Source organism: Sciurus carolinensis, chromosome 12 (assembly GCF_902686445.1).
Source record: "Sciurus carolinensis chromosome 12, mSciCar1.2, whole genome shotgun sequence".
Taxonomy (NCBI): Eukaryota; Metazoa; Chordata; class Mammalia; order Rodentia; family Sciuridae; genus Sciurus; species Sciurus carolinensis.
Genome location: NC_062224.1, coordinates 74,590,728 through 74,611,852, shown reverse-complemented (window position 1 = coordinate 74,611,852; position 21,125 = coordinate 74,590,728). Strand labels below are relative to the sequence as shown.

The window sequence follows — 21,125 nt, the reverse complement described above, 5'->3', positions numbered from 1 at the left end:
AGTCAGTAAAACATATGAGACTACCTTTAGAATCTGTTAAGGACTCAAAGTCCCCAGATGTGAGCGAGGGGGCACAGGTCAGAGGGGGCGCTTTGGTAGAAAAGAAAAAGTTCTTTGAGCACTGCAGCCAGAAACAAAGCAAGCAATGGAAGGGACTCAAGATTACACCTGAGGTTGACTAACCCAAACAGCACAGAAGAGGTATTTTAACTGACAAAGTTTGAAAATCTGGGTAGTTTCATTTTGTTTTGTTTTCAAATCAGAGATGTGTGGAAGAAGAGGTAGGGGACAGAAAAGGACAAAAAAGTAGAATCTCAAAAGAGAGGAAAGGGAACAGTGAGAAGGTAAAGAGCAGGTGATGTGCACAAGGCCAGGTGTAGCTCCCAGAGTGGGCAGCAGCAGATTCTCTGCCTTAGGAGAACACTCCAGCCAAGACAGGAGGACAAGACAGGTGGTCCAGGGTCGCTGGAGGTTTCTGTCTACAGGCAGAGGATTTCTCTCTAACATACTGGATCTGTTCTTCTGCTCTGCCTCTTCAGGAACTTGATTTTATGAGATTAACCAGAAGTGACCAAAGCCAAATTAGAAATTTATATTAAGAAATCTAATTGCCAAGGGGATTCAATTCATTCTCAACCCAAAAGGACTAGTGTCTAGGCAAATCAGTTTAATATTAAAACACCTTGAATGAGGGAATTTAACTCCAAAACTACTGTAATAGAAGGAAGAGAGCCTCAATGCATGCATGGCACTTCTGCACGTATTCAAGGTCTCCCCTAAAAAGCAATTACAGTTTTAACCCTTCAATATTCCTATCATTAACCCCAAACTTCTATTGGTATAACAGTATTTCCTCATAGAAGATACACTGAAGATTCACAAGAGCCATGTAGCTTAAAAATGGTCTGGATTTCACAGTTGGACAGAAATGCAGGCTGGGAAGCATCTTAGTGACATGCTAAGGAAGTCTACAGGATACCAAGAAATCAGGCATAATGTACAGTCTGGAGGCCAAAGGCAGTCTGGGCAGGGGGGTTTTCAGTATTTTCCTCATCATTATTTTCAATGAAAAACTTAAAAAGAACATTTAAAAATCATTTAAAAGTATTGGAAATACTAACTTATTGATAAGCACTTCTTTCTAAAGTTTATCAAAATTTACAGAGCACCTACCAAGGATTAATAATTGCATAAGAGACTCTCATTTCCAGTCATCAATAGCCTAATAATAAATACTTAATATGAATCTGCAAAATGAAGCTAAAACAATGACTAAATATGAGCCTTATAAATCATGAAATCTGGCAGCATATAAATGGGGCAATTGTTCAGAGGGGAATTTTACCAACTAAGGACATAAAAATGTGAATGTTATTTTCTTTTATGTATTAATTCTTCTCCTGGATAGTCAACCCCAAAAATAATTTAAAAGAAAGACCCTACATGTACAAAGATATGAATGACCTTCTATTTATAATAACTAATCTTAACCCAAATAATAAAAGAAAATTGCTAATTATAACACATTAACTCAATGAACTACATACTATTATCATTATAAATATGTAAATAGGTAGAAACAGGGAAAAGTGTTAATAAAGGTGAGTTGGGGTGGAGTATCATTCAATGGTAGAATGCATACTTAGTCTAAGCAAGGCCCTGGGTTTGATCCCTTGTACCAAAAGACAAAAGAAAAGAAAAAAAGAAGTAAATATAAAGATAAATTGGGGAAAGGGCAGAATAAAAAGTATTCCCTCATTTACAGTTACATGGTTACTGGTTTAGAAAGAAAATGAAAACAGGATATACCGGAGTAGCAGGAAGATTGATGTGAATACTCTTGGACTATTTTAAAAACTTTAGCACTGTTGTTTTTTAAAAAATGGGTGTCAGAGGCTGGGGATATAGCTCAGTTGATAGTGCTTGCCTCACATGCACAAGGTCCTGGGTTCAATCCCCAGCACCGCCAAAAAAAAAACCAAAAAAAGTTAAAAAAAAAAAATGACCGTCAGTTTGAAACCCACAGCAGAGAAGTGAAGAAGATGGGTCCTAATCCTATGTCATGGACACCTGGCCACAAGTGTGTGTTTTTGAGATTGAAGTCCTCAAAGCAGCAAAATGGATCAGGGACCTAGAGATTAGACCAGAGACCCTGTGCCTAATAGAAGAAAAAGCAGGCCCAAATCTATATCCTGTCAGCTTAGGACTTGACTTCCTTAACACAACTCCTACAGCACAAGAAACAAAATCAAGAATCAATAATTGGGAAGGATTCAAACTAAAAAGCTTCTCAGCAAAAGAAATAATCAAGAATGTGAAGAGAGGGGGCTGCGGATGTAGCTCAGTTGGTAGAGTGCTTGCCTCACTAGCACAAGGCCCTGGGTTCAATCCCTAGCACCACCAAAAAAAAAAAAGAATGTGAAGAGAAAGCCTACAGAAAGGGAGAAAATCCTTACCACACACAAATCAGATAGAGCACTAATCTCTAGGATATATGTAATATAAAACACCACCAAAAAAAACAAATAACCCAATCAATAAATGAACTATGGAACTGAACAGACACTTCACAGAGGATATACAATTGATCGACAAATACAGGAAAAAATGCATTTCTAGTAACTGGAGAAATGCAAATCAAAACTACTCTAAGATTTCATCTCACTCCAGTCAGAATGGCAATTATCAAGAATGCAAGCAACAATAAGTGTTGGCGAGGATTTGGGGAAAAAGTGCTCTCATACATTGCTGGTGGGACTGAAAATTGGTGCAATCACTGTGGAAAGCAGTATGGAGATTTCTCAGAAAACCTGGAGTGGAACCACCATGTGACCCAGCTATCCGTACTTGGTTTATACCCAAAGGATTTAAAATCATCACACTACAGTAACACAGCCACATCAATGTTTATAGCAGCTCAATTCACAATAGCTAAACTATGGAACCAACCTAAATGCCCTTCAACAGATGAATGGACAAGGAAATGCAGTATATCTACACAATGGAATATTACTTAGTCTTAAAGAAGAATAAAATTATGGCATTTGCAGGTAAATGGATGGAGTTGGAGAATATCATGCTAAGCAAAATAAGTCAATCCCCAAAAAACAAAGAAAACAAATGTTTTCTCTGATATGTGGATGCTGATCCATAATTGTGGTGGGGGGGACTAGGGAAGAATGGAGGAACTTTGGATTGGACAGAGGGGAATGAGAAGAGGGGAGGGGATGCGGGGGTAGGAAGGATGGTGGAACGCATTAGACATTATCACCCTATGTACATGTATGATTGCACGGTGTGACTCTGAATTATGTAGAGCCAAAAAATGAGAAGTTGTGCTCCATTTTGTACAATGAGTTGAAATACATTCTGCTGTCATGTCTAACTAATTAGAACAAATTTTAAAAAGCAGCAGAGTGAGGAGGGAATGATGGTGGCAGGTCACACACAAGAAGCTACCCAGAAAACGCAATTGTACTTGACAACTGAGCACATTAGCAAAACAGAGCATGCTACACATGACTTTCGTGGGATCTGTAGCAAGGTGGCAAACGAAAATGGTTCTGGCCACTCCACTTCTTATAAAAAACCACTAACAATTTACAGATATCAACAAATGTGTACTGATCACCACGAGGTCCTATAAGCTATCGCCTAGACAAAAGAGCTCCACACATATTAGAAACTTTTACTCTCTTAGCCTCAGCTCTCCCAAAATAAAGAATTCAGTAAAGCATAACACCTGACAAGGACATATACTCCCACTTATCACGTACATGACAACCTTTGAGAAAAGTTCAGTAAGTTATCTTTTCATAAACTCCAACAAGATATGGAACAATTCAACATGAATAAGCATACTATTTTACTGCTTGGATGTTTAAAGGCTTTTATTCTATAATTACTTGGTTTCTTCTATATAACACAAAACATGCTCTTTCCATTTATTCTGAGCCCCAGTAACCAGAGTTCCAAAAGATGTACCTATTCCAAAACTAAGGACTTCCTTAATCAACAGGTCCTTCGCTTTCAAGAAATTGCAAAGAATTCCAGGAAGGCTCGCATAAAGTGAAGTGAAATTGAAATAAAAATCCATTTCAGGGAAAAGAAATGCAAAAACTTTCATGGCACTTCTATTCAAATTCATATTTCTTCAACAGGAATCCAAGATTTAATATTCACACCACACATACTCAATACCCTTTTTTAACATTCTGCAGCCAGGAACTACTGCTGATCAAATAAACTCTGGTTCACACACTGGCACACATCAAATTGCTTCTTCCACACTTGCACTTCCTTCTCACAGAACTGTAATAGTTCTTACCAGTTTCACCAGGCTGTTTCTCAAAATACAGAGAACAGATTCCTCAGTTCTGAGGATTTTTAACATTCCTTTGTCAAATGAGGTGTGAAGCATTTGCACTCCAATGATAGTTGCAAGATCCAACTAGATTCCCAAAGTCCATCCCGCCTTCCCATTCCTATACTCCCTCCTCTACCTCTGCTCCCTCTCCCATCTGTGCCCTGCCTGTGGACTTGGGATTGGTCGGCTCCTCAAGTTTTCTTGTCTCTGCAGTGAAGTCTCAGGGCCTCACCTGAGGAAGCAGAACCAAGAATGTTTATAGGTATGTCTAGACACCAGTGTTTATAAGCAGAGGCCAAAGACACTGTAGCAGCCTGCAACATGACACCTGTAAAGTCAGTGAGGTAGAGGGTACAGTCAGCAGGAAGAAGCCTTCATTTACAGTATGGGGGTGGGGAGAGAGAGAGAGGAAGATCCAAGCTGTGTTTCAATGTGGTACTTCTCTTTTACATAAACTATACAGCAACCCCCAAATCTAAAAACACTGGAATAAAAGTCATCCAATATGTCAGGTAAGAGAACAATAATAAATTCCCTCTCATAAGAATATAAAACATGCAAAAAAAAAAATCAGTAATTTGAAGAGGTCTGGACATTTCCGGTTCCACAATAATTATTATTATGACTTGACTCAGATAGAAGTTGTTCAATCTCCTACTAAGTATATGTTTCATTTTTGCTTTTTTCACTGCTTTATTTGAATGTAAGGATAAAGATGTGGTTCGGAAATAGTTACTGAGAAAAATGTAAAGCAAAGGAAACAAAGACGGGATGAGAATGCATATTTTTTACAATGACTTTCAGAAACCAAGAAAAAAACTTATATGTAGCCCTTGCTTTGTTCAACTCATTAGATGAATAATGACACAATTTGTTTTAAGAATTTTGGTTCAAAAATACCATCAGTAGTAACGGCAAAACTCTAAGCAACTATGAAACTAACAAAATGAAAACTGCAGAACCCAGAAGTAGCAGGATATGAGGAAAGTTGTAAACTTAAATATTAATGATGACATGACAAGCTGATAGTCTTTCTAGGGAGCAATCTGGCAGTGTGTAACAAGATCTATGAGCAATTCTTGCCCTCTGACACACAGAACCCACTTTGAAAACCATACACTAAAGAAATACTTTCCATGTAAAATAAATGTAATTAGTTCAACAATATTTATAATGATGCTATTTGTAATTGCTAAAAATAGAAATAATCTGAATATCAAACTACAATTATATCATAATAAAAGATGGAAAGATCCCAAATCTTTGCTCCCTTCCTATAATGTATCCTATCTATTTCCCTGTGACTTGCCTGGGAATCCTAAGGGATGAGTGCCAGTTGCCAAAATCAATGACTTCTGGCTTGGCCAGGTGATACACTTTGCTCAGTGAGATGTGAGCAGGCAACCGATTTGCAACCTCCACAAGTCAGTGTTAAATAAAATTACATGCTTTTCGCTATGCCATGAAAACAGCATGGCCCAGATAGAGACTACTATCCTTTAGCTAGGATCCCAAAATGAGAAAACATGTAAAGCACAATTGAGCCCAGTTGATAGAAGAGCTGCAGCCCACTCAAAGCATAAACATATACTAGATAGGAAATTAAAGCTGCAAACCACTAAGATGTTGGAAACTTTTTTGTTACCATAGCAAAAAACAATAGATGCTCATCAAAATATGGTAAGCTCTTGAGTAGCTGATATAAGAAATTATATATTTTTAAAAAGTAGACAAAAATAAAAGGAGAGGCTGGGCATGGTGGCCCATGCCTGTAACCCCGGGGGTTCGGGAGGCTGAGGCAGGAGGATCATGAGTTCAAAGCCAGTATCAGCAAAAGTGAGGTGCTAAGCAACTCTGTGAGACCCTGTCTCTAAATAAAATACAAAATAGGGTAAAGATGTGGCTCATTGGTCGAGTGCCCCTGAGTTCAATTCCAAGTACCCCAAAAAAATAAAATAAAAGATACCATGGCAGCTAGTGAATAAGTACCAGGAATTAATTAAGAATGATATAATCATTTATATAATTATTCCTTTTTTCAATGAAGTATATGTTCATATATAGTGACACATATCTTTTAACGTGTCATGTTGTAATGTATTATATAGGCATTATATGTTAACATTTGTAAATATATTTTCCAGCAGTTCTGCATCCATCATAATCCTAACAAATATTTCTATCCAACAAACTTTTCTGTTTCAAATGATGTAAGGATTAGTGAATACTTACAGCAAAAGTGAATCCAATCCAAAGGTTATTATTCAGCCTTAGTATGATTTAGAGTATGATTCTTTTGTCAAACTATAAAGAAAACGGTAAAAACTGACCAAACCAAGAATTAGGAGAAACTATTGCCTGGGACAAAATGCACTTCCTCAGCACCAAAAGTTGTGCAAAACTAAGGTCTGAAAGATTCTCACCTATCTGAAAATAAAGTGCACTGTCTTTCAATTTATCTTTGTGACCTATGTGTGAAATTCCATTGCATCTGTGTGATTCAAGAATTATAAACAAGTTCACCCTAATATTATAAACAAGTTCACCCTAATAATACCACTTATGGAAATTTATCCTGAAATAAATTCAACAATAATAAAAAAATTAATGTATTGGCTATCATCTACATGGTAGGAAATATGTAAAATGCATGTACTTCCAATGATGAAAACAATAAAGAAATTTATATCATATTAATCTATGTAATCTTACTAAAAATTTAGGAAAGTATGGAAAGCAAGTGTATTCATGAAGAAATATACAAAGCTACAACTATGAAAATATGTCCACATATGAACACAGACTAGAAAAATACGTAAGGTTTTTAAAGTAGAGTGGAAGAGATTTGTGGATACTTTTTACCAATTTTTTTTTTTTTTTAAGTTACATTAAGGGGAAAAAAAAGGCTAATGCTTGAATTTACAAAATCTATACTTACTTTGAAGTACAGTGACCTCTCTCAGTTTAAAAAAGAATCTAAAGTATGTTTCAGGGCTGGGGATATAGCTCAGTTGGTAGAGAGCTTGCCTCAAGTGCACAAGGTCCTGGGTTCAATCCCCAGCACCAAAAAATAAAAATAAAAATAATAAAGTATGTTTCAAGTTTTTAAAAACAATTTCTGTTACACAGCTTCCTAATGAAGACAAACTAGGGTTAGCAGATGGAGAACTTAAGCATACATTTATGATTTCTAGATAGTGTGAGGTCATTCTTATGAACATCAACTGTTGCAGCATCTTCTATGATGGGAAGGCGGTGTGTTTCAGGACTGTGGAGAATGAGCACCGCGGGTGGGTGCTGAACGAAGAAAGGCCTGGGATGGTAGAGCTCCCTCTTTTGCTTTGAGAGGGGGTGATTGCAGAGTTGGTGACAAGCACAAGCTCTGGATTCATGCTCAGGTCTCACACTCAGCTCATCACTTACTACTGTTTGCACACCAGTGAGGTTGCGGAGTAAATCGGTATTTATTTACTAGTTGTTGGATCTTGTGCAAGTTACTTAGCCTTTCTAAGCCCTAGCTTTCTCAGGCCAGTGACAGTGCTCTAAAACAGGCCATTAACTTCACAGGGGTTGATGGAAAGATCAAGAAAGATAATCCACTTAAAGTGCTAGACAAAGTGTTTGCACATGGCAAGCACTAAATAGATGCAGGCTAATATTAGTCTCTGTTGGTTCTCAAGTGTCATCAGGCTTGCTTCTTACCATCACCAAGAGCTATTTCAAGTTTCTGTCTCTAACCACTTTTCCCAGTCCTCTGAAGCATCACTAAAGAAGCAGGGCTCCTAGGAATAGTTTGATAACCATCTAAAACAGTCCAAAAGAAATATAATGTGAACCATAAATGAAAGCCATGTAGAGAATTTTTTTATTTTCTAGTAGTCACGTATGAAAAGTAAATCAAGCCTGGCAAAACTAATTTTGGGAATAAATGTAACTCCATATGCCCCAAAAATCAGCATTTCAATATGTAATCAATAATAAAACCATAATTTTACATTTTTTTATTCTGTACTCAGTCTTCAAAGTCCTGAGTATTTAATACTGACAGCAACACTTGAACTCTAAGTAGTTACATTTCAAGTGCTGAATGGCCACATGGTGCTAATGGCTATGTTACAAATTGCTTATTCTTTCAAAGATCACGACCATGGGAAAGCATCACCACCTTCAAAAACATCAAAGTGCATTTATTAAATTGATGGACGGATGAAAGAAAATAGAGGAGGGAGGGAGGGAGGGAGGAAGGAGCAAATGCACTTGATCATATTATATTCACAATACTTTTGTGAATGCCTGATTACACAAAACAATTTAAACAGAGGCAGCTGTTAATAAAATAATTGCAATGACATTTCTGAAACCCTCCCAAGCCTGCCTGCTTTTTTCTTGGCAGTATTGTAAATAAGGAGGATAGAGAAAAGTTGATGGCCAGAATTTGCAGAACCAAGAATTTTTTTTGATCATACTTATATTACCCTCACTTTCTGGCTTCAGTAAGATGAAGTACTGAATATATGTGAATCTTTCTTTGACGGATAAGTCTCCTGTAGTATCACATATTTAATCTGAACCTTACACTTCACTGTTATTATAAATACATAAAAATTAAACCAAATGTTTACTGTCCTTTAAACTTCCCCTAAAAGTTGATTCTGTGAATAAATTTTACTTTAGAACTGCTCTTGTACTATGTTCTAAAAGGTCCAGTTTTGTTTTGTTTTTTAATTAAAGCTAATTCTGGTCTGTTAATGAAGAGCTGAAATGTTTAACAATCCAAGTCACTATACTAAGATGTTGAATTTCTTGGCTTAAAAATAACAAACGTGTCTTCTCTATCCCAGGCGTCTTCTAAACAAAGATTTCTCTAGAAAGTATTCCATGTCATATTAGTGTTCCTTAAGATTACAGGTGTACCATGTGGAGGGTCAGGGGGAGGCTATCCTCACTGAAATGATTCTAGCTCTGGAACACTTTCATTGCCTGCAGGGCTTCTCAGAGTCTTTAAAGCACTAACATACACAGAGTTCAAAGTGCTGTGCTTGGTCATTACTATAGTTTTATCAGTCTACAAATGAGAAAAAATAATAATGTGAACCAAGAACCAAACAGCAGGCCGCTAGCCTAATTATCCCATGGAAAGGGACCTCCTGCCCTGAACTCTGCTGCCTCACCTCGGGCCGGTCCAATGCTCTGCTCAGTGCTTTGCTCCCTTTTGTCATACTTAAGGAGACACTAATTTTGAATATGCATATGGTAATTAATCTAGCAAATCCTCCAAGGGGAGATAATTTATTCCAAATGAAGGAAGAAGGAGAGGGAGGAATTGAAAGAGGTAATAGGGAGAAGGAGAGGAGGAAAGGAAATTTGTTTAACTTAACCAAATATCACGTCATATTCCCAGGCAGAGCTAAAATTCCTAAACACATTCGTAAGGACGAAGGGACACAAAGTACGCATTTATACCTAACCTGGCGTGCAGAAAATAAGCCTCATTTCGAAAACAACCAGACAGCTGCTCAGCAGAAGCACAGCACAAATCATCCTTTACAGCCTTTATTTTTAGATACCTCTTAAGTAAAACAATAATTTTCTAAAGAATATAATTAAAATCAGTAGGTGTCATTTCATTATTTTGGAATCTTGATTCATTTCACATCACATAATGATATAATATTCCATATCAGATTCCTTACCTGTGAATAAAATAATTTATATGATCTTTTAAACATGCATTGACTTAAAATGCACAATGCATCCAGAACACTCATTGGTATAACCCACAGATTTGAACCCAGGATGTTTAAAGTCAACACTGTTTTTCAAATGATCATTTGGAGACCTGCTTGGGTCTTTAAAAAAATGTGTAACTGCATCATCTAAAGCACATTTGATGCTATGTCCAATGATAAGAATATGCCTCAGAGATCCCAGTTTTCCCTTGGCAGAAGGGGATGCTAATTGCCTCCTGGAGTCTTAAATGAAACCTAATTGCTGGCTTGAGATGTCACCACTGACCCTGGTAACAGACTGGTGCACCCTTCATAAACCTAATACAGCATAATCCTCCTTCATTATGGTTATTACGGCTCCACAGTGGGACACATCTGCCACAGAAAGAAACTCTACAACCTCTCCTCCAAATGGACTTGTCACTTCTCTGTCCCAGAGCAAGCAGGACTGATAGCAGAATTCACCCCTGCAGTAAGTAGTACCATTTCACTCGAGGCTCTACTTCCATATAAGAGAGGAAGACGGATGGATGGATGGATGGACAGACGAACGGACGAACGGACGGACGGACGGATGGACGAACGAACAGACGAACGGATGGACGGACAGACACACATACACACACAAACTATGAAGACACCCACAGAAACCAGAAACACATTCCATGGTGACAGAGGAGAAAAGAGGAGGGGGAGCATAAATGGCTATTTAAATAAAATAATAATAAAATAAATGGGAAAAGTAGAAAAAATAGATTCTAAAGCAAATCATGGGTCTGAATTAGGAAATCTGTGTGTAAATTCATTGAATTTATCATCAAAGTGTCAGCTATTGAGCCCAAAAGATACTCCCTTCAACTTGTTTTTGAGGGTTTTTTTTTTTTTTTTTTTTTTTTGGACACACTTAAAAAAGAATTCAATTATAAACATTTATCTTGTATCTACTACTCATCAATTGCCCAAACATGTACTGAACATCTCTGCATCAGATGCCGAGAACACAAGGAAAAATAAATTACAAATATGTCCTCCAAGAGATCACAACCTTGGGAAGGCAGATAAACAATTATAATACACTAATGCATATCATAGTAAAGGGTGTGTAGAGTACCAGAGGAATAGGCAGATAAGGTGACAGTGAATTCTCCCCGAGAAAAAAGGGAATGGCAGATAAAATACCTAAAAAGATGTAAAAATTCCAGCAGAAATTAAAGAATGAGTAGGAGGTTATTATGTGACCAGATATGAAAAGGAATTCAAGAAGGAGTAACAATAATATCCCAAATCAAAGCAACAAGGTTTCAACCGTGAGAAATGTTCAGAGGACAGTGTCAGGCAGGCAAGAGAGGCTCAAGGGAGAGGCCCAAGCTAGGAAGTGAGCTGGGATCAGGAGCTGTGCGCAGCCTTGAATGTTCTGCTAGGAAGTGGACACTTAACCACAGGCAACGCCAAGTGTTTTCAAACTGAAATACTTTACATGTAAGAGAGACTACAACGAACACAAACTCAGCTTAAGAAACAAAACAAGGGCACATCTCTGTCCTCGCCTCCACTACCACCTGCACTGTTTTTAGAGTTCATCCTTCTGGCATTTCTTTAAACCTTTACTGCTTATATTCGTATCCCTTAACAACATAAAGTGGCAAGAAAGCTTGTAAATGGAAGGGAGAGTGGAAATATCTGGCATGTCTCAGAAAAATGCTGTAGTGTAGAAGATAGACTGGCCCTAGCCATGGGACAGGGACAACTTAGACACTGGTGCTGGACAGCTGTCTCCACTGAAGGATTCATCAGGAAAGGGCAAGGGGTAGGCAGATCCACGTGAAGAAGCCACAGGGGCCAACAGCAGTGGAGAAGACATAATCCAAAGGAGAGAAGTAGAAGGCAGTTCCCAGGCAGCTGACAGGCTAATGAGGGGGATGAAGCGGGGGAGGGGGCCTGGCCTGGGAGGGAGATGGTGGAAGGCTGTCTAGGAAAGCAGGGTTTGAGATGGGCCCTGGGGGAGTGTCAGGGTGTCTGTACAAGGGAACAGCCTGACCCAGGTGGAAAGCCTAGGGCCAGCTCAGGTGACACCTACAGCTGGGCAGAACCACGAGGGCAGCAGGATATCAATCTGAAGAAACTGCAGGTCCCTTTGGGGATTATGTGTGGAGAACCTTAAATATCCAGCTGAAGTACATATGTAATTCATGACAAATTCACTTTCACGACCATGAAATCTGCCTTAATCCCTTTTACTTCAGAACTAAATCATGGCAAGAGTTAATCAGTGATCTGAGGAAATATCAATGATATCATTGCTGCTTATTACCGTGCCGTAAGTAGAACAGGCCTCCTTGGTCATGGGCAGGCTGGCAAATCCGCCTTGACACAGTGTCAAGGAGCCCGTCTCCCTCTCACTTCAAAACTGAGTGACTAACAGGTGGAATAATGAGAGAGTCTGCCTTTACTTCTTCTACATGAGGTACTGAAGAAGGCATAGAAATGAATTCAGCATATTCTAATCAATATATCTAAACCTGCAAAATCATATTAGTTTTAGGCCTTAATCACAAATGTTCCTACTTCCTACCTTTTTGTGACATTTACAGTCCTTTGATCTGCAAGGTTGCCTGGATTTGAAAATGAGAAAAACACTGTCATGTTTTTGAAGTATCCAAGTAAAGTGAAATGACATTAAGAACCATATTATTAATAACTTCAGACAACATCTTAGAGGTGTGATTTTTCTTTTCAAATAAACAAATAAAATGTATATAATAAATAGCACTGGTATCTGGGGTTTTTGTTTTATTTTGTTTTGTCAATGCTATGATGAAACCCAGGGTCTTGCACTGGCTAGACAAGGGCTCTACCACTGAGCCACATCCCCAGCTTTCTGTTTGATTTTTTTAATCAGATATAGTCATTAACAAGATGCTATTTTCCCATAGCCTAATAACTATTCATTAGAGAATAAATAATAAATTCCAAACCAGGTTGGGCTGTCAACCCTCGGGTCTGCATTTCAGAAAGGCCTTCATTCACTGATTCTAAAAATACATGTTTTAAAAAACTGATTCCATTTTGTTATCCACAAAATGACAATAATAATGGCATCACCAAGGTGACTGCCATCAACTCCACATAGGCTAGAGATGCTGATTTGGAACAGAGTGAGATCCATACCCAGAGAAGTCTGTTAACTCAGTAGAGGAGACGGAGAAGTGAACAAGTATAAATATGGTGAATCTGCCAATGTGGGTAAATTCAAAGTGCTACGGGACTATAAAGAAAGGAATGCTAACCGGTAGTGGGGAGGAGTGGCAAGGAAGGCGAAACTGCAGTCCAGCATGTAGGGGCTGAGCAGGCAGCTGGGGGAGAGGGTGCGAATGTAATAAGAAGGAAATTAAATGCTACCAAAGGTTAGGGGCACTGGGATGGATAGAAAAAAGAGCAGCAGATGGGGCCAGAAGGTAGTGGGACCAGAAAGTAGTCAGGGATGAAGGAAGCTCCCCCTCCACACACACACATCCCAGTGCTGGGGATCAAACCCTGGGTCTTGCAAGGAATGTGCTCTACTACTGAGCACATTCCAAGCCAGAAACTTTATCTTAAAAGGAATAAGAAGCAAAAGATTTTAAATAGCATATTTTTAAAACAAAAGATTTTTTTTTTTTAAATTTATGCTTTTAAAAAACCTTTTTGCAGCCCTTAAATAAGTAGATAAAGTAGACAAGCTGGGTGCAGTGGCACATGCCTGTAATCTCAGTGGTTTGGGAGGCTGAAGCAGGAGGATCAAAGCCAGGCTCCGCCAATTTAGGCCCTCAGCAATTTAGCCAGAACCTGTTTCAAAATAAAAAAATAAAAAGGGTTGGGGATATAGCTCAGTGGTTAAGTTCCGCTGGTACCAAAAAAAAAAAAAAAAAAAAAAAACTTTACAAACGACAGTCTTTACAGTCTTTAATGCTCTTGGAACTATCTGAAGCAGCAGTGGGGATGGAGGGAAGGAAGCAAATCGAAAATATTTTAGAGTCAGACTCAAAGGAACTAATAACAAAGGAACTAATTTGTTATGGGAGTTTAAGAAAAGGGGTAGAGGGTACTTAAAAAAAGAACTCCAAGTGCCCAGCTCAAGCAGCTAACACTTAGTGATGTCACCAAGACAGGAATACAGGGGTAGTAAATTTTGTAGCAAGAAACTGGAGAGATCAATGCAAAACAGGTAGAATCTGGCATGTATATCAAATACTCAGAAGATACTAGCACCAAATAAACCAAACTGGTAGCAAGTAAAGAGTCTGGATTAGTTGACAGTCAAGAAAACCCACTAAAATAGAAACATCAATTTTATATTCTGGCTAGGGACAAGTGGCCATCAAGTGGTATCCAACCTCTCTGTAGCTCTAAAGCAAGCAGACAAGATCATTCAAACCAATATAGTGAAAAAGTGAAATGGCCACCACACCAAGACTGAGCAACAGGGGTGGGTGGGCCAAACCAAGATTTCTTAATTCAGTGGTTCTCAAAATACAGTTAATCAGGAAATAGGACATTAGCATGGCTTGGAAGATCCTTGGAAACCGAAATTCTCAGACCCACCTCAAAGCTACTAAATCAGAATCTAAGGTAGGTGTGGGGAGCAGCAAGCTGTGTTTTAATAAGCCCTCTAGGTGACTCTGATGCCCTCTAGAGTTTGAGACCTACTACCTTAGTTAGTGCCCCAATCACTTAAGAAGAATGGGGAGGGGGGAAAAATTAAAAAAAAAAAAAAAAAAGAGAGATTAATTTCCCAAAGATAAAAGGAAATTTAGTATAAATAAGTAAAGCATACACATCACACAAGCATAAGCACTAGGAACTTCTTCTAATTTTCCACACTGAGTAATTTCTCCCTGTGAGCTAAAAACATGTAAGGCAAAGAAGATCAAGTCAGTGGTCCATATAATGGCTTCCTAATTTAGTATTATATATCAACACTAAAATCTCAGGACATTCCAAACATGAAGAAGATATTCTGCTATACAACCAAAGGTCTTGCTCATTTTCTCATTTTCTCCAGATTCCTCTCTGTTGACCAACATCAAGCATTTACGCGCTGGCCAGATAGAGTTACAGGATCTCTGGATATGCAATAGTCCTCTGGGTCAAGTTAATCGACCAGGCTCAGGATGCAACCCTTGACCTGGGCCTAATTTAGCCCCCTAAAGAACTAAGCTAAATCATCCTCAGATCAAATTTTACACATAAGGCTGATCTAAGAAACTAAGCAAAATCACCCTGAGATCAAATTTTACCCCTGAATCTGTATGACTATGGTATGTTCTCTCCCATAGCAATCACCATGAAGCAAATGATAGAGAAGTTTGATGCGAAAGGGAAAGTGAAGAAAGACCCAACTAATAGGAAAAATAAAAAGGAAATGAAAACAATGTTAATATGCCATTGATAACCCAACTTAGACCCATAACCACTCTACAGCACAAAAACTACCCACCTTTTATCCTTGGCTACTTTAAGTCCTTCTACAACCATTGCATCATATCTTTTAATTCAAATTTATAAATAATTCTGAGATAATGTATTTTTAAAATCAGAATGAATATAAGATATGGTAAAGGTACTGCTTACCAAAAATTCTGATCACACTTGCATTTTTCTAAAAGGCTTTCTCCCCCTGACCTCTCAAAATGGTAGGGTACCTACATATGACATCCTGGAATGTGAGAGATTTAACCAATTCTTTGCCATAACAATACATTCAGCTTCAAGAACACACACTGCACACCTGTCCTACTGTGGCTATGTGATTTGTTCCTTTCGTCTAAAACTCCCTCCTGCTGGGAAATTGATATGCAGATCAGTGAGTTAATGTTTGTCAAATACTTTAGGCTTCTCAGATAAACGACAACAACAAAATTCAAACGACCTGTGGCTGGCATTACACTAGAGGTGTTATAGTTGACTCTATTCAGGCTTCAAAGCAGGAAATCGAGACTGCCAAGAAACTCCTTTGTGAAAACTGGCTAGCTTTTGCACTCCTGCAAAAGGCAGGCAGTTATCCTAGCATTCTGTAATTAACTGGATTTCAACATTAGAAATGCAAAGACCCTTGCATAATACATTGAACCTTTGTTACAGTAAGGGGTATGCAGGGAAAAAGAATCTTTTTCTCTGCCCTTCCTCCCTAAGTGGCTTTCCCTCCCTAAACTTTTACTGCCTGGCGGTACACTTCTCAACCTCCTCTAGTGTGAGGGACCACATGGCAGCTGCCAGCCAACGTGTTTGCTTTGAGCCAATAGACTGAAGGAAAAAAAAAAAAAAGTCAAAGACAAAGCTTTATGTGTATGTTGGCACACATGTGGATTCAGGCTGCTGAATAACAAACAAAGAACACATTCATGGCCACATACAACCCCTTGAACATATAAATAGCCATCCTTGACCTAGTCTGTCTGAGGTGCTATGTTACATAGCATTACACTGAATTCTCCATAAATATCACGGCACGCTAAATACTACCGGCTCTGTCTTGTACGTGAAGAAACTCAATATCAGAAAGAGTGTTAAGTCTGTCCAACATCACACAGCTAGAACATGGCAGAGCTGGAATTCAAACCTGCTATACAGTAACCCAAATCTGGACTGCTGCTCCAACATACTGACAGCCCAGAAAAACTGCAGATTTTGCCAAAACACACCCCTGAGACAACTCAACAAACCCTCCTGGGGAGACAGGCAGGGTAAATCAAATCAATTTAAATCAGTAAGGGGGTGATCAGAAAGTTTATTTTAGACATTAACTTCCTCCCTACCAAAGGTTTTTGTGTTTGTTTTCCCTCATTCCTTAATTGGCTAATTAAGTGTTTCATCTTATCTCTTTCCCCTGTCTTATATCTAACGAGGTACAGAGCAGTGTTCTGAGGCTTAGAATCAATTTTAAAAATACAGCACTTGGTGACCAGGTAATGAAGTTAAAAAGGAAAAATTTGAGGGGCTGGGGAGATAGCTCAGTCGGTAGAGTGCTTGCCTTGTAAGCATAAGGCCCTGGGTTTGATCCCCAGCACCCAAAAAAAAAAAAAAAAAAAAGGAAAAATTTGATCAAATTCTTGTTCAAAAGGACAAGAATATGAAACCCAGGTAAGCTATAATGTGTAATCAAAGGGTTGACACTTGCAGCCCTGGAGCAAACTTAAGCCAGAAGGCAGGCAATGGAAAAAAAATAAATAAATAAAACAAAAAACAAAACTTCATAGTTCTTAACTCTTGGCTCTTCCATTCAGGGCAAGCAAGAAATCTTCTAAAACTGCAGATTTTCCTCTGAATTCTTTATGGTTCTTCCATATCAAAAGTCTACCCCAACTGTTCTTGCTATTGCAGGCGTGCAAGCAACATAGTTTGCGCAAATCCGAATAACTAGTGTTAACAATAATTATGTTTGTAATGATGGAACCTGGGCGGTGACCAAGGATTAGCTGAAAGGGTTTCTCCTTAGCTACTTCCCTCAAACAGGTGCTACACCTTCAGGAAAACTATCAAGGGGGCTGTTCTTGAGATAGAGAAGGTACTGGTAGAGGGGCCTGGATAAACACATGAAGTTGTAGGAAGTCAGTGTGCTCTTCCCACTCTGATGTACTCTCTGAGGTTGTTGAAAGCTGGACGTCTGCCACCTTAGCCACGACTCAGCCACTAGGAATACTACTACAACACCACTTCAACCCAAGTGAAGAGGCACTGCAGAAAGACAAGCTTGTACAAAATGCTGTAAGAAAATTTTCTACCAGGATTTGCTGAATCCTGGGGTCATGAGGCTACAATAACCTGCAGGAATCTTAAGATTCAGAGAAAGCAACAGGAGTCCTCACCACTCTGGTAATGCAATAAAGATGAGTTTTTAAAGTAGAGAATAGTACGATGAACACAGCATCACATAAATGAACTAATTCTGCACATCATGGCCATCCATTCAGAGTAAGCAACAGGACATCATTCAGCTCCAGGCCATGAAAGTTGTCATTTGTATAGCACAAGCTGTTAACCCCATCACAAAACAATATGGTAACTTTTAATACAAGGTTCTATAGTTCTATAGTATTGTCATCACCGATTGCTGTCAAGTATCTCTTTAAAAGGAATCAATATCATTTTAAGGAACCAGACATGGGTCAATTAATGTCAATTAAAATGGAGACAGCTGATGGGGGTAGAAACAGCATCAGGTACAGAGGAGTGTCCAAAGAAGGATTTTTGCTCCTCTGAAAGCTACTAGCGGTTCCCTAAGTGTGTAACTGTGCTTCTAGTTTAATTTCTAGTATAAATAAGGAGAGGAGGTGAGACTGCTATGCCAGCAACATTGCACCAACCTGCCCATAAATATCCCTGGGGTCCCAGACAGCTAGGAATGACTCTTCCATTCTTTTTGCATTCACTTCTCATGAACTGTTTGTTCCTCTACCAGGAGAGTACTCCCCTAAACACTCCACCAAGAGAGCACCTCTTCAGCTCCAGGATCAAGTCTTCCCCTAGAACCCCTCTCCCACCACACAGTAGTTCTTGATCAGCCAACGGGGCTGCAGACTCCTCCACCGTGATTTTGTTCTAGCAAAATAGAAGCTCCATACTCGGTTTGTTGAATGAATGACTGAACTAATGCATTTCGCGAAATTAACACATTGGTGGAAACTCTGTAACCATAGACTCTAGGTTTGCAGTCTAGAGATTCCTCACCTTCGCTGGGAACCCAAAAGAGTCAGTCCCTCGACAGACTGGAGTTGAAAACCTACAATCTCCTTAAATTGTAGGTGGGGATTGGGGTGGGGGTGACAGGAACTGAAGGAAGTGTGAGGAAAAAGGGAGACAGGGACCACGCTGCCTCATTGCTTTCTCCAGAAGAAAAAGTAGAAAACCCACTTGCAAGTATTCAAAACCTAGGTGTCACGTGGGAAAGGCGGTTGTTAATAAGGAGAAATTTGGAAGTTAAAGATCTGATCTGAAGTATGTGGCCACAGGTTTTCCCTATGAGCCTACCCGACCACCCAAGTAGGAACCAAGACACTCGAGAATTCGGTGGCACGGCTGGGGCCTAGTGGGGTGGCATGAAAACTCTCTCCCTCCCAAATCCTATCCTACGCCGGGACCTGAAGGGGAGTCAGGGAACTACGTTCCCCTCGTGGGCTACAGCAATGTCGTTTGTCTCTCATCCTCCTAGCCCCACGGTCTGGCTCTCTCTCGCAGCCCTTTGCCGGCCCGTTCACGATCCCAAAACGCAGACGGGATCGGGCAGGAGGGGGCGAGGGTTTGGGGTTCAGGCACAAACTCTGCAAGACGTCCTTACCTTCCAGCTCACTTCCCAGATGAGCGGTGCGCCCACCGCCTGCAGCTCCCACCCGGGAGAAAACGCGCGGCCACCCCGCGCCCCCGCTGCCCTGCCAGGCGTCTGGGACCGCCAATCTCAAGTTGGTGTTGCCAGCATTTGCCCAAGTCATCTGCAAGGCGCCCGGAGCACCACGGCTGCCACCGACCTCGGCCCGATTTCCCCGCCTCGGGACGGGCTTACCTGCTTACATGACCCCGTGGTGCCCGGAGTCCCGCGCGGAAAGGCTGTCCTCCGCGGCTACGGAGCCCCAATTCCCCACGGAATTGATTCCAGTGGCTGGCGGAGGAGGGGAGGAGGGAAGCAGCCGCAGGAGGCGAAAGGGGAGGGAGGTTTCCGCTGAGGTCCGGACGCGAGAGTCGGCGCAGGGGCGCACCGGCGAAGGGAAAAGGGAGAAGAACCTGAGTACCCTGGCTGTCCCGCCCGAGGGGGCCCGGGACGAGAAGGCCAGGGAGGATGGGTGAGGTGGGAGGGGAAGGACCGCCAGCGGCCACTTTGTGTGTGCTGCTCCCCGAGGACCTGCCCAGGAGGGGAGGCAGCTGAGACCCGAGGAGCGCAGCAACCTGCCCCCGAGACTGCGCCCGCTCGGTGGAGAAAAAGTTGGGAAGAACTTTGAGGGGCCGAGAGAGCCAGAGCGGCAGGAAATGCGAACGGCCGGGAGAGGAGGGAGGAAGGGGCCGTGCGAGTGGGAGGGGACCGAGCAGGCGCCGGCGGCCGTGGCTCCCCCACCCCCGGGCCGGGCTCCGCGGCGCTGGGGGCCGGGAGGCGGAGGGAGCGCGGGGCGCGCGGCCGGGGCGGAGAGGAATGCGGCGGGCGAGGACGCGCGTCGGGGGCGCGGGCGCGCGGGTGGGAAGCGCTGAAACGTGGAGTCTAAGCTCCGGAGCTGGAGGCGCGCTGTCCTTGGGGACGTCACAGCGCTGGAATCCGAGGAATGCCGGGTTGCAGGAGTTCTTTCTGCAGGCCCGGGAGAAGTCGCTTACTTTTGATGGGATAACTTTGGAAAATGTTTCTAAAGGTGGGGACTGAGGACAGGATGAGACTCCATGGAGTAAGGGACGTGGGAGGGGAGAAGGCAAGGCGACCGTAGTCAGCCCAACCCTGCGCTGTTCCGGTGGTTTGGGGGAAAGCGGGAAAGACAGGAAGATTCCAGCCTAGTTTCGTAGGCTGCAAGAGCGGGAAGGTGGTAAGAAGTCGCCCCCTCAGACCTAGAGCAACAGCAGTCCAACTTATTTTGGGAGACCCTCCAAGCAGGACGCACCCATGCAGCCCACCGCACACGGGAGCGCAATCCAGGAGAAACTTAGATTGCCTCACTGAGCAGGCAGTCCCAGAGATCTCTCCTAAAAAAAAAACCCGGAACCTCTGGGTAGTGAACTTGTGTCTTCCTTTCATCTTTCCCTCCACCCCCGTAATGGCAAAAGCAGACTGTGTATGCAGAAAGTTGGAATATGTCGTTTTCCCGGTTTGTTCCATGCCACAGAATCGCCCCACCCTGCCCGGGTAGGCACTGGGAGGGAACTTCCTTAGCACTTTCGGAGGTGGAGTTAATGAGGCGCAGCTGGTATGATGGAAAAAGCTCAGAGCCAGGCAGGGAACCTAGGTTTAGGCCCTGCCCAACTGGTGACCGATTGGATAACTGAGGAGTATCCCAACCCCCGGGATCCTTGGTTTCTGTAAT

At 41.2% G+C, this 21,125-nt stretch overlaps 1 protein-coding gene across 1 annotated transcript in view; it reads right to left on the bottom strand.

The window, feature by feature from the left end:
- The window catches only part of Ptpn14 (protein tyrosine phosphatase non-receptor type 14), a 170,851-nt gene extending 150,713 nt beyond the window's left edge, over positions 1–20,138 (bottom strand). Inside the window, exon 1 of the mRNA XM_047521103.1 lies at positions 19,631–20,138. The gene's annotated coding sequence lies outside the window, so the exon portion shown is untranslated. The remainder of the gene's footprint in view (positions 1–19,630) is intronic.
- Positions 20,139–21,125: the final 987 nt, after the last annotated feature.